The sequence below is a fragment of the Protopterus annectens genome, chromosome 11.part0 (assembly GCF_019279795.1).
Source record: "Protopterus annectens isolate FY-2018-M chromosome 11.part0, PAN1.0, whole genome shotgun sequence".
Lineage (NCBI taxonomy): Eukaryota > Metazoa > Chordata > Ceratodontiformes > Protopteridae > Protopterus > Protopterus annectens.
In genome coordinates this window covers 255,956,295-255,969,525 of record NC_056745.1, presented here as the reverse complement: position 1 = coordinate 255,969,525, position 13,231 = coordinate 255,956,295, and positions in this window count along the sequence as shown.

The following is a 13,231-nucleotide window of genomic DNA, read 5'->3' as shown; positions in this document are numbered from 1 at the left end:
ATCACCTGCTGTTCAGTTGATTCTCCACAGTACTTGAGAGTCTTCCTCTCAAACGTGCACAATTAGAAATGTATCAAAACACTGCTGAGCAGGATGGCTATGATGCCTTGGGAGGGAGCTCTTCAGCACTCCTTAACACTGCAAGCATCTTGCATTCAGTACAAGCAAAACATAGTTGTAAACAAGCTGAGTTGAACCTGGACAGACCCTCATGAATAGAAACTGAATGAAGGAGCCTTCCAGGAATCGATCTAGTTGTGGGGAAACCCTCAAGTAGATCTGTTTGCATCCTTTCACAACTGAACAAATTTTGCTCCAGGGCTCCTTGCAAACCTGGAAAAACTGATACCTTTTCATTCCTGTGGATGGGAATGTTCCTTTATGCCTTTCCAAGAATATCCAGGGTAATTCTGAAGATTCAGAAGGACTCGCCAACAGTCATTGTAGTGACTCCCTTTGGCCCAAGCAACATTGGTTCTCCCTTCTTATGGAATTAGACAAGCAATTAACAAAGGCTTCCTCATAAACTGGGCCTACTCACATAAGGCTGAGGGAGTTGCACACCAGTTTCATAGAATCACAGGAGGTTACTAGGCTAATGGCCCTTGGGCCCTTACAAGCCTAGCCAAGTACAACCCCTGTTCTCAAGAATATCAAATTATTAAGTGGAACTAATCAACAACTACTGTCCCTGTCCAAGAGGGACACAGGTGGAACTCCAGGAGTGAATTTGCTGTTTCTCATGCAGTCCTCCAAATTGCACTTAGTGTCAGTGAGGGGCTCTGCTTCACCTGAACTGGGAGTTTGTTCCAGAGGCAAGGTAACCTATGTGAGATTTATGTCTCTCTAGCAAGTCCTGTTGTTCTCACATACTAGTTGAGTTCAGTAGAGCAAGTGCATCTTATAATATTTGATTTACGAATGTGCAGCATTTCCATTTGAGCAGAGGCCACCTCTGAGTAGTCTGTAAGACGCAGAGTATAGCAACAGTGATTTTCAGTCTGTCAATGTATGACTTATGCAAAACCCTGAATTTTCTTTGTAAGAAACTTTTTAGGTCTTTCCATTTGCTGCAGGTGCCTGGAAAGGTACATACCGAAGGTAGCATTGTACTCTGTTGGCCTGATGAGAGTATGGGTGGGGTTATAACCTCTTTTGTTCTGGATGCAGTGCCCTTATTTATGAGGTGGGTGACATAGAAAGCCTTTCTTACCACTCTGGAGACGTGGTGGTCAAAGGAAAGGTTGCTGTGAACCTATGTGCCCAAATCTCTCACTACTGATTTTTGTGCTTGGGGTGGTGGTGGTGTTATTAATGTGGTAATCTGCAGGGACATTGCTCTTGCCAAGGGGGATGATGATGCATTTTTTTGCATTGAGTTTTAGCCACGTCTTTGCCACCAGTTGTTTAAGTCCCTCTTGTAGGATGCTGACATTGTTTGGGGACTTGATGACTGCACCCAGTTTGCAATTATCAACAAACTTTATCAGCCATAGGCCTTTTGTTTTGTTTTGTTTTAACCTGGACATTCGAGATGTAGATTGCAAACAATAGGGGCCCCAGCACAGATCCCTGTGGATTCCCACTGGTTACGGGTCTGCTGGTTGAGGTAGTCACCTATTTTGACTGTGTGTGTGTGTTCAAAAAAGTCCACCAAGTTCAGGAGGCAGGATCTCCCTTTAAGCGAAACTGGGTTGGGTCGAGTGTTTGGAGGTCTCCTATACCTTTGTTGATAAGGTCCATAATTATTCTTTCCATAACTTTGCAAATTAGGCTGATCACTCTTATGGGTCTGTAGTTCTCAGGGTCTGTGGAGGCGCCTCCTTTATGTAATGGGATGATGGTTTCTGTTTTCCATTCAACAGGTACAAAACCAGTGCTTAGACTGTAGTTAGAGTACCCAGTGGTGCAGCTAATTCCCGTTTCAATTCATTTAGAAGGCAGCCTGGGATACTATCTGGTCCCATAGAGGCTGTGGTTTTGGCTTTTGAGAGAGAGTTTTATGACCTGCTCCTTGGAGATATTGGGTGGAGGGCAGGTGGGTAGGGATGCTTTGGGGGTTATGTGGCGGAGACGGGGGAGAAGTTTTCGCTGAATCTCTGAGCTAGCAGTTTGGCTGTTTCTGCAGGTTCAGTATATGAAGTGCCTTTAACAACCAGTTCTGTGCAGATCTGTTTTTTTCCTTTAAGGTTTCTGATGTAGTTATTAGGTTCATAGGTTGGTACTAGGCTGTCGGCCCTAGGGCCTGTACAAGCCTAGCCATAATTCCCTGGCTATTTCTTCCCACAATATTTACTTCGCTGGACCCCTAACAGGGCGACTGATGTGTTCCCCGGGGTGAGTTTCCTATCTCCCATCCAATCATCAAGGTTCCTTTTGAAGAGGCGCTCTGCTTGACATGTATGGGCAGTCTATTCCAGAGTCTGGGGAGTCTCTGGGTCTGGAACCTATCCCTCCAGCATGTTTTGTTCATTGTGATGACAAGGTTTAAATCCCTGGAGCGTCTAGCTCTGAGGGATTGGGATTTCTTGAAGTGTAGCATGTCCAGCAGCTCTGGGTTTGACATGGCCTTGATTGTTAAGCGGAGATCGCCTCTGAGTAGACGATATGCGACAGAGTATAGCTTGAGTTTTTTTAGATGGTCAGCATAGGGCATCTGCTTTAGGCCTGTGATTCGTTTAGTGAGGTATTTCTGCAGCCTTTCTAGTTGCAGATGTCTTGAGAGGTACATACCAAATGGGGCGTTGCATTCTATAATTGGTCTAATGAGGGATGAGTACAGTGGGACAATGACCTCCTTTTTTCTGGATGAAAAGCCCTTGGTGATGAGGTGTGCCACATAGAAGGATTTCCTGACTGTTATGGTGATGTGGTTATCGAAGGTGAGACCATTGTCCACCTGTGTCCCTAAGTCTCATGTACTGCCACTTATGTGGTAATTCACGGGTACATGTTTTTTCCCCAAAAGGGGATAACTATACATTTCTTGGCATTAAGCTTGAGCCCATGGCTCTGGCACCAAGCATCTGTTTCTGTAAGGCCCTTTTGTAGAATAGCCACATAATTTGGGGATTCAGTAAAGGCTCCCAGTTTGCAGTCATTTGCAAACTTTGTTAGCCAGAGTCTGTTAGTGTTGGCCTGTACTTCAGAGAAGTAGATTCCAAAACAAGAGCAGTTCTAGGACTGAACCCTGAGGTACTCCACTTGTCTGGAGCTGCATTTGGAGTCTGCTACATTTACAGTGTGGGTTCTGTCAGTAAGCCAGTTGGCAACCCATGGAGTGATGTAGGGATTAATGCCCAGCTTAGTAAATGTATCTATGATTCCAGAGTGGGGGCATGGTGTTGAAGGCCTTGCAAGGTCCAAATAGGTTGTGTGGACCGCCTTACCCTCGTCCACAGCTTTGGAGACTGATTCAAAGAAGTCAGGTTAGGAGACCAGATCGGCCCTTCACGAACCCAAACTGGGTGGGGTCTAGTGCTTGAAGGTTGCCAAATGTCTTTGTTTATACATTCCATGGCCTTGCAGTTCAGGCCTTAGCAAAGGAGACTAATTTGGATTCATAGTTAGTGTTAGAATGCCTTACAAGGTGTTTTATTTGCTTGTTTAAGCCGAGGAGGGAATGCTTCTAATTCAGAGACCGTTCCTTCCTGCTCTAGGACAGCAATTTCTTTCTCTTATTGTATAGCCTGTTAATGGTGGATGACCACCAGGCAGGCTTGTTCTTTCTTGATCTTGTTTTGATCCTATCAGGTATGGCTGAGTCAATCCATTTGTACAGATGCTTATACAAGGCATTGGTATAAATCCCAGTATAGGTGTCCTTGCCATCGGTGATTGCATGGGTTATGAAGCTATTAATGGCATCACGTATTAGGTTGTAACTGGCTTTGAAGTTTTTTAGTATAGCTGCTGCTAATGGGGGGATCAGATGTTGTTATTGTTACTTCTAATGAGACTGATTTACGATCAGACCTCACTAGGGAGGGCTGCACACATGGGGTGGTGCAATAATTACCTATGTTAGCACCAGATCCAGAATATTTGGACTCCTTGTGGGGGTGTCAACCAACTGGTTTATGGCACTGGAGTTGATGAAGTCCAAGAACCTTTGGGCAAGTGTGTTTAGTACATGATTAACTATCCATCTACAAATTGGGTAAGTTAGTCACCTAAAACCAGAGTGTTTGGTTGCATCTTGAGTGGTTCATCCAAGTATGCAGTGTGGGTATCCTGGTTCATGGAGGGGGTCCTATAACTGGCATTAACTTGGAGAGGGGTCTTACCTACAGTCAGTTGGACATGGATTAGTTCAAGGGAATTGTTTTAACTAATCTAAAGGTGTATTTATCTTTGAATATTGATAATCCACCTCCTTTGTGGTCTGAATGTGTGGAAGGCATTATAACTCAGTATGGCCGGGGTGCTTTCCGTGGCCTTAAACCGAGTCTCAGTGATTGCACAGATGTCAGCATCTTCTAAGGTAAGGGCTGCTTCCAGTGAGTGCAGTTTTAGGTTTAGACTCCTAGCATTTAGCAGTATAACCTTGAGGCTGCGTTTTGAAGATATTTTTACGTTGGGAGTTTTGTTGTTGTGACATTGTCTAAAGGAGGCAAGAGCCTTGGGAAGTAACTGAAATCAGAGGTGACAGATGAAGACTATCTCCGACAAAGAGTTGTCTACCATGTCATCCCAGGCTGACAGTATCGGATACCGTAAACATCTTCAACTAACTGCCTGGGTTAATTCACATCTATTACCTTTAAGGACCTCTTTCCAGAGGATGTGGAGCAAGTACTAAATGAAACAAGAAACTCTACTACTAGAAAATCTTATATTGGCAAGTGGAAGAGTTTTTTTTTTTTTTAGTTGGTTCCTAGTCAATATCCAGGGCCCTATCAAGGATTATGTACCACTGACATTCAAATATTTGTTGAATTATTATCCTCTATCCTCTTGTGCTGTCAAGGAACATCTTGCTGCCGTTTCAATATTATCTGCCCATGGATCCTTCACTTTCTTCTGTGTTTAGTGAAACAGTTTTTATGGTAATTTTACACCCGAGACCTCCTCGTAAACAGGTTTCTCCTTCCTGGGAATTTAACTTTGTGCGGGAAAAGATAACCATGTTTCCATTTGAACCTGCTCATCAAGCAGACTTTTTTGTTACATGGAAAACTGCTCTTGTCATTGCTGTGACATCTGCCAAAAGAGTATTTGAGCTGCAAGATGTCATGGTTGATGAACCCTGTCTGGTGTTCTGTAGAGACAGGGTCTTTTTAAGAACAAATCCCTCATTCATGTCTAGAGTTTTCAGAGTTCACTTTGAATCCAAGTCATCAATCTCTCAGATTCATTGTTTCATATGGATCCTCAGAACCAGGGAGAAAGGGCCAGGTGCTGTCTTGACAGAAATAAGTTCTTTAGAAAAGCTGGTCAGCTGTTTATTTCTTATGTTGGGACAAAGAATGGACAATCCATGAAAAAAGAAAACAGATTTCCAGATGGTTGTCTTTAGCTATTGCCTGTTATTCCCACCATGGTGTTAGTTCCAGGCAGTATAAAGGATCATTCTTCTAGAGTGTTGCCTTCTTTGATGGCATATTGGAATGGGGCAGACTCCTAGAAGTACATGGTCATCTGTGCATAGCTTTACAAGGAATTGCAAATTGGATTCTTTTTTCTGTATCCAGAGCAGGGTTTGCTAGGGCCATTCTTCAGAGGCTTCTGGTTACATATCCTTCCTCTTCCCTGGTTGGATTTGGCTTTGGGAAACAACCCATCTTGCTTAAAGGCTACTGCAGCTGTGGGAATGATGAATATAGTAGAAATGTATAATTTGCACTTAGCCGTAAAAGTAAACATTTGAATTCCTCACTGCTGCAGTAGCCGCACCCCTCCTCTTATTTTTGTGTGTAGTTACTTGTTTATAGGTAAGTAACTAGGCTAGCTGCCCTTGCAGGCCATTTAAAGCATAGTCCATTTACCTTTCGGTGCTTGATTTAACCAGTCCATTTGGTTATATATTGGCCTTGCCCATCCCATGGTCGATAATTATATTTTACTCCTAGTAATAATAACTGGGATGATACCATAAATAACTTGAGGCGACCCATGCATGGGATAAAGCATTTAGGAGCCATCTCTGTTTGTTAGTAGTACAGGGGGCAGTCCTGGGGTAAATGTTGTGCTTGATTATGGACAGAAATGAGTTTTGTTTTATGTGGATGTAGAGTCTGCTCTACAGCAGCGGTATCTTCTGCGAGATAAATCTACCCCTCAAAACCGTTCTGTTAATGTTGCATAAGAGGTTTAGATTCCTAGACTTGAGTATTTCTGATGCCATTTGACTTGGTGACTTGCAGTAAATCCATCAGTAACTGGGTCAGAGGATGCTTTGTATGCCAGACCCACGTCACCTCTTAGCAGTCTGTTGGATATGGAGTATAGTGACAGGGCTTTGTTTAGGCCTTGTATCCTTTTTTAGTTTGGTATTTGTGTGTGCATGCCAGTTGCTGCATGTGTTTGGACAGATGCATGCCAAAGGGAGCATTATATTCAATGACTGGCCTTATGAAGGCTGAATGAAGGGGAAACGACGACCTTCGTAGATCTAGACACAGTCTCTTTGTTTATGAGCTCTGCAATATATTAAGATTTTTCTTATGACAATGGACACATGTTGGTTGAAAGTTAGGTCACTGTACACACAAGCTCCAAAATCCTGAATAACTTGTTGAATAACTTGTTGAATATAAGCTTGTTTATTACTTGTTTTAGTGGTTCGGGAAGAATGTGCTCCTTTTGATCTTTTGGGGAGTGCAAGGCATTGTGAAGATTCTTCGGGACTTTCACTTTTTCCCTCAGCAGTGCTGCCCACTTAGCAGTTAGTAAAGGTGTGGTAGGAAGCCACAGCTTTTGGAAGCTGGCCAATTGTGTCCTGGGCAGGACACAACCCATGCAGCCTAAATGTTACTGCAGCAAAGAGGAATTTGAACATGTACATGTACTGTTATGAGTAAGTTCAGCTTGCATAACTGTACTTTTTGCTTGCCTTGCTGTGTACCCCCTGACAGAGGCCTTATTGTTTTTCTCTGCTAGCACCCACCATAGTCCAGCATCTCTCTTGTAATGTCATAATTATCCACTAAAACTTCATTTAGTACTGCATATTTTTGAGGTTTCTCTAGTCTGCCTCCCTTAGAAGGGGGACTTCTCCTATAGGGATTTTCGCTTTGCATCTGCTGTCTTTATTCACTTACATTAGTGTTGGCACATAGAGCGACTGAGAGGAGGATTGTTAGGCTATCATTAGGCCAGCTGCTCTCTTACCAATTTTAGTCCACACTTTACTTTCTTCCTACTTTACTTTTCTCCCATCCCTCACTATGTTACTTGCACAGTCAAATGCAGTACAGTTTTCATGGGGAAAAGAGGATTGCTGGCAATACAGCAGACCTTCCCACCCCACCCTTTCTAAGAAGGGCAGCGCCATTAGTGGGGTTGGTTTTTTGTACATTGACAAGTCCTCAAGCAACCAGGGTTTGTTCCCAAACCTAGGTCACTTGCATTACAGATGGAATTCCCAACCTCTGCACTAGCAGGCCAACCCTAGATAATTTCATTGATGATCTCGTGAGCCATTTCTAGTTTTTACCACATTACAAAGTTAAATTTATTACTTACCTGTTTGCATTAGCTGTGATAAAAGCTTTGTTCATGGACATAGTTTGTACTTTTACATGAAGAAAGCAATCATCCCCATCAAGCTAGCAAGAACATCACAGAATGTAGGAGTAGTTTGACAAGTTCTGAAGTGGAAAACATTGCATTGGTAGATGTTCTTTATGTTTCACTGTTGCAGTCATTACACTTGGGTTCTCCTGCTGGTAGGCTACCCTCAGTCGGCCTGAATTCCAAAGTCTAGGTCTGGCGTCGGTTGCTGTCGCCTCTTCCCTGACGTCAGTGCGCCAGAGGTATAAAAGATGCAGCCAACGCCATTTTCTTAAGTCTTTCTTGCCGCGCGGTGCCCGAAGCGTAAGCAGTTCGCAAGTGCCGGTCGGCAGACTCCTGAGATTTTCGTGTTCGAATTTCAGATCCGAAGTCTTCATTAAAAGCTAAGTACCCCATTGGGGAAACTTTTTTCTTGCTGCAGACCGATGTCAGAAAAAGTTAATTGTATTTCTTGTGGGAAGCAAATACCTCATAAGGACTTTCATTCTTACTGTATTCCTTGCCTAGGCCCTGACCACGACGTTGCTAGTTGTTGGTTTTGTGCTAGATTTAACCAACGCACTAAGTGTCTGTACAATTTTGCATTGCACTATTTTGGCAGAAGATTTAATTAATACGATGTCATCTGATAGCCATCCGACTGTCAGAATTCACAAGAAACTCAAAGAAAAGGACAGGCATCTGAGGTCCAAAACCGACGACGAGGCTTCTTCTAAGCCAGTCGCCGGTTCTCAGTGAGGTGCCTTCGCAGCCCCTGACGCCCGCTACTTTAGACCCGCAGGCCGCTACCGACTCCCACGTGGAGTCGACTAGGCCGCTGGAAGCTCAAGGTATTGGACCTTCGGAGACTATTCTCTCAGATGGGTCTGGAGCCGCTGAGCAGGTATCTGCTTCTGAGGGTGTTTTCAGACCTACTCATTTATACATTAAAATGACTTCAGCTTCAAAGGCAAAGACTATAGCACCTTTAAAAACAAAGAAACCAGTACAACAGCCTCATGGACAAGCCTCCATGCCCAAACAGATGCTCAAAATGGCCGAAGACTTAATTACTTCGATCAGTGGTTCCCATCCCCCTCCTGATAAAAGGCCTAGGCAAGCGACAGAATATGAATCTTCAGATCAGGTTTCCATTTCATCTGATTCCTCTTCTGATCAGGAATACTCTCTTCCTCCCTATGAGGATTCTGATGCTGCAGAATCTATCCCTTCAGCCACTCCTCCTGAGGATTACTCTTTTGTGGAAACCTTGCATACCATGAGGGAGCATTTCCACTGGGAGAGCCAAGATTTTTCAGAATCTAAGAAAAGGGTCCGAGACTTACTTTTACTACCACAGCACAGGCCTCTAGCTATTCCACCTGTGTTAGACATTGTTGATGATGTATTTTCAGAGTCCAGTCTGACCCTTGACTCCTTACCTCCAGCTCCTGTTAAGCCGGACAGGTACTACAGTGTTCCTGACTCTCAAATTCCTTTTCAAAAACCTTGCTGCTGACCCAGAAACTATCTCTCAGGGTCCCAAAGGGGTCAAGGCTTCCGCTGCAAAAAACCCTACAACCTCTGACCGGGATTCTAGGGCATTAGACAGATGGGGAAAAAAAGATTTACACTTCTGCTACCTTGTCTATAAGGGATTTAAATTGTCAGTTTCATATGCTCAAATTTCAGCAATATATTATGTCACTGCTTAAACAGAAAATGTTGATAAATTCTGAATGTGCAGAAAACAAAGAAATGCAGGATTTATTGCATGCAGCTGAACAAGTTGGAAAGCATTCTTTGCAATGTGGTTTTGATTCTTTGCAATGTGGTTTTGATTCTTTGGAGGCCTCCTGCAGAGCCGCTGTTACGGGTTCTGTCATCAGGAGGCATGCTTGGTTAAAAGAACAAAATCTGCCTGATCATATCAAAGCAAATATTATTAGATGCCCCATTGCAGCATGATACCTTGTTTGGTGTTAAAAAAAAAAAAAAAAAAAAAAATGGAGGACAAAGCTAAATCTATGCAAGTGGTTAAGGATTTCTTGCAAGTTCAGCCTCCAAGATTTAGCAGACACTGGCCTACAAAGAATTGGTCCTTTCCAGTGTCAGGTCACAAAGGGGCAGATACAGACACCCAAGAGGCAGATCCCAGCCCCAAGGTTCGTACAGGTCTAAACAATGGGGTGCTTCTACCTCCAAAAGTGGAGAAGACAAATCACAGCCATACAGGAAATGGTCCCAATGACTTCTCCCTGCCTGCACGAAGCACTTACCTTCTGGCAGCACCTTTAGGGGGAAAACTAGCACTTTTTTCTCAAAATTGGCACATAACCCAGGACAAATGGGTCCTAGACAGTGTCACAAGGCTACAAGTTTCACTTCCATACCCTGCCAAGGACAAATGGTTGGCCAGACCTGCCAAAACATCAATGGGCAGAGGCACAAAAGCAAGTCTCATCCCTCATGGACATGAGGGCCATTCAAGTACCAGAGCAAGAGCAGGGACAAGGATTTTATTCAAGACTGTTCTTGGTACCAAGAAAGGACAAGACCTGGAGACCAATACTGGACCTATCTATTCTAAACACATTTCTGGATATACCAAAATTCAAAATGTTGACTGTATAGCAACTTCTGCCCATGCTGGGCAAGAAGGCTTGGCTTGTGACTTTAGACCTAAAAGAGGCATACCTGCATGACCCATTCAGGCAAACATGCAGAAGATACCTCAGATTCAAAGCTGGCTCAATGCGCTACCAATTCTCTGCACTGCCCTTTGGCTTATCTGCTGCGCCCAGGGTCTTCACAAAGTGCCTGGCACCAGTAGTAGCATTCTGCAGACAAAGAGGAATACAAATATATCCTTACTTGGACGACTGCCTCATTCAAGCAGAGAACAAGGACATTCTACTACAGCATCTGGCATTTGTAAAGAGATTTCTAACAGGCCTAGGGTACACAGTCAACGAAAAGAAATCAAAACTAGTACCCTCTCAAGAGATGATATTCCTGGGTGCAAGCTTAAATACAACTGCCCAGATGGCTTATCTCACGCCAGACAAACAAAGGCAACTGACCTACCTATTTCAACCTGTTGGCAACAAAGGCCCAGTTATCTGCAAGAAAAATTCTGCAGGCTTTGAGCTTCATGGCATCCTGCATTCTACTAATTCTATATGCGAGACTGCATATGAGGAAACATCAATGGTACCAAAAAAGTGTTTGGACTCAACATTGCCACAGCCTGGAAACAACAATTACCCTCATTCCCTGCCTGCAACATGAGGTTCGATTGGTGGGCTAAGGCTTGTCACCAGAACAAGGGACAGCCATTCACTTTACCCCTAGCCAGGCAGACTTTAACAATGGATGCATCAGATTATGCCTGGGCGGCCCACATGGCAGGAAGATGTATTCAAGGCACATGGTCCGCAAACCAGATGCATCTACATATCACTCAAAAAGAGATGCTAGCTGTTCAGAATGCCCTGACCGCCTTCAAGGACCTACTTCATCCAGGACAACTACGGACAACACCACGGTCATGTGGTATGTAAACAAGCAGGGAGACGCACATTCTTATCCCCTTTGCAGACCAGCCATGACTTTGTGGGACACAGCATTGACTTACCAAGTACATCTGCAGGCACAATTCCTGCCAGGAAAGATAAATACTCTGGCAGACTAAGCAGAAACCTCATGGATCCCCACGAGTGGAAATTGAATCCACAAGTCTTCAACATAATAACAAGGAAATGGGGATGCCCGGATATAGATCATTTGCCACTCTTCCCAACTACCAACTAAAAATATTCTGCACAAGGACTTATCGATGCCCGGATATAGATCCATTTGCCTCTCCTTGCAACTACCAACTAAAAAGATTCTACACAAGGACTTATCACAGACAAGCATGGAAAGTGGATGCCCTATCTTTCAGCTGGAAAAGCTTAGCAGTATATGCTTTTCCCCCACTGCCTCAACTCCCCAAGCTACTCCTAAAGGTCAGACAAGAGAAGCCAAAGATTATGCTGATTGCCCCAGACTGGCCCCACCAGTACTGGTATCCAATCCTGTCTCAATGCCTGGCTTGGACCTTGCCTCAAATAACTCGTCTACTATCCCAACAAAACAATCGGATCCTGCACAGCCAAGTAAAGACCTTATATCTGGCAGCATGGCGGATAATGTAGTCATACAAAATGCGCCTCTCACTAAAGCTGTAATGGATGTCATTTTGGAGGCCAGAAGGCCTAGTACCAGAAAATCTTACGCTGGAAAATGGAAGAGATTCTATGCTTGGAACCAAGCACAAGGCATTGACACAGCAGTACCAAATATTCCTCAGATTTTGCAATACTTAACTGAGATGCTGGACAAAGGCCTATCCTTTTCATCAATTAAAATTCATGCCTCTGCCATTTCGGCACATTACAATACAGGGCCACCAATCTTTTCTCATACCTTGTTAAGGCAGTACCTCAGAGGAGCCAAAAACTTAAGGCCTCCAAGGAGATCACCAATAGCTTCATGGGCCCCAATTATGCCTTGGAAAAACTCACCCTGCCTCCTTTTGAGTCAGCCGCTACAGCCAATATAAAGTTTTTATCTTGGAAAACATCTCTGTTCCTAGCAATAACCTCTGCAAGATGAGTCTCAGAGCTACAGGCACTGATGGCTGTGGAACCTTTTATCATTTTTTATCCAGACAGGGTTTCTCTGAGGACAAACCCGACGTTTATGCCCAAGGTGTCCAGTGTGGCCCTTAACCAAACTATTCGTCTGTGTACCCAAACCCATAGAATAAGGGGGAGAGAATTCTGCATTCTTTGCACATACACAGACGGCTACGCTTCTACTTGCTCTGTCTTTCTGAAAGCTTTGGTTCTGTTCAACTACTAGTAGTATATGCTGCAGGATCATAAGGAAAGGCCATCTCAAAGACCATTTCAAAGTGGATAGGCCACTGCATTCGTTTCTGCTATTCACAACATGGCAAGCCAGTGCCTAAGGGCATTAGGCCACATTCAACCAGAGCAGCAGCCACTTCAGCAGCCTTCCTCAGGGGAGTACCAACCAAAGACATTTTAGAGGCTGCTACCTGGAGTTCAGTGCACACCTTTACAAAGCGCTATCATTTACCACTCTACTCTAAATCCAGGGCAGGCTTTGCCATTGCAGTTCTGCAGGGGTTCATAGCTGCTCCTAATGCTATTTAGCTCCAGCCTCCCAACCATAGCTTTGGGATTCAACCCAAGTGTAATGACTGCAACAGTGAAACACGAAGAACATAGTACAGTTGAGTACACTTAGATGTTTGTGTATTCACTGTTGCAGTCCAGGTTACCCATCCACCATCCCCCATATCTTTGCTGCAACTTATCTGCACTTCTCTAATCTATACAACCTATGTGGTGTATTTGCTTGTAGATGAAGGTATAATATATTTCGGTGCATGCATGTTTTATTGGTATATTTTTAGCCTACCCTTTTGGGGGCACCTGACATCTGG